This window comes from Galeopterus variegatus, unplaced genomic scaffold, assembly GCF_000696425.1.
Source record: "Galeopterus variegatus unplaced genomic scaffold, G_variegatus-3.0.2 Scaffold714, whole genome shotgun sequence".
Classification (NCBI taxonomy): domain Eukaryota; kingdom Metazoa; phylum Chordata; class Mammalia; order Dermoptera; family Cynocephalidae; genus Galeopterus; species Galeopterus variegatus.
The window spans coordinates 13,506-14,536 of record NW_007726825.1 but is presented as its reverse complement, the minus strand read 5'-3'; positions in this window follow the sequence as shown (position 1 = coordinate 14,536).

Below are 1,031 nucleotides of genomic sequence, written 5' to 3'. Positions count from 1 at the left end.
AACACAAACTTCTTTCCTTTTCCTTGAGGGCATTTCAGGGATACTAGGAAGGCTCATTTCTTTTTTTTTTTTCTTTTTCCTTTTTGTCTTTTTTCATGACCGGCAGCGGATCGCAACCCTCAGTGTCGCGCCCGTACCGGGCCGGGACCGGCAACGGGATCGCAACCCTCAGTGTTGCTCCCTGCACCTCGCTTAGCCAGTGAGCGGGAACCGGTCTGTATGTGGGATCCGAACCCTCGGCGGGAGTGCCGCCGCGCTTCCCAAGCGGTGCACTGCAGCAGTGCGCCACCGGGCTGGCCCCAGGAAGGCTCATTTCTAAATCTAAGGGCTTGGGGTGATGTCAGCCTCATGAATTGAGTTTGGGAGAATGGCCTGTGCTTCCATTTTGGGGGACAGTTTCAAAGGGATTGTTATTAATTCCTCTTTACAGGTTTGGTAGAATTCACCAGTGAAGCCATCTGGTCCTGGGCTTTCTTTGTTAGGAAACTGCTGATCACTGCTTAATCCGATTGCTCATTATTGATCTGTTCAGGTTTGCTATTTCTTTTTGGCTCACTCTTCGTAGTTTGCACATGTCCACAAATTTCTCAGTTTCCTCCAGGTTTTCAAATTTGTTGGCATATAGTTGTTCATAATAGGCTCTAATGATTCCTTGTATTTCTGTGGTATTGGTTGCACTGTCTACTTTTTCATTCGTGATTGTTATTTGGGTCATCTCTTCTTTATTTTACTTAGTCTACCTAAAGGTTTTTCTATTTCCTTTATCTTCTCAAAAAACCAACTTTTTGTTTTGCTGATCTTTTGTAATATTTTGGGGGTTTCTATTTCATTTAGTTCTACTATGATTTTAAACATTTACTTCTATCTGCTGATTTGGAGGTTGTATTTTTCTTGTTTTTCTAGTTCTTGGAGTTGTACTGTTAGATTGTTTATTCAAATTCACTCTACTCTTTTCAAGTAAGTTTTTACTGCAATAAAATTCCCTCTTAGTACTGCTTTTGCAGTATCCACAGATTTTGGTATGATGACAC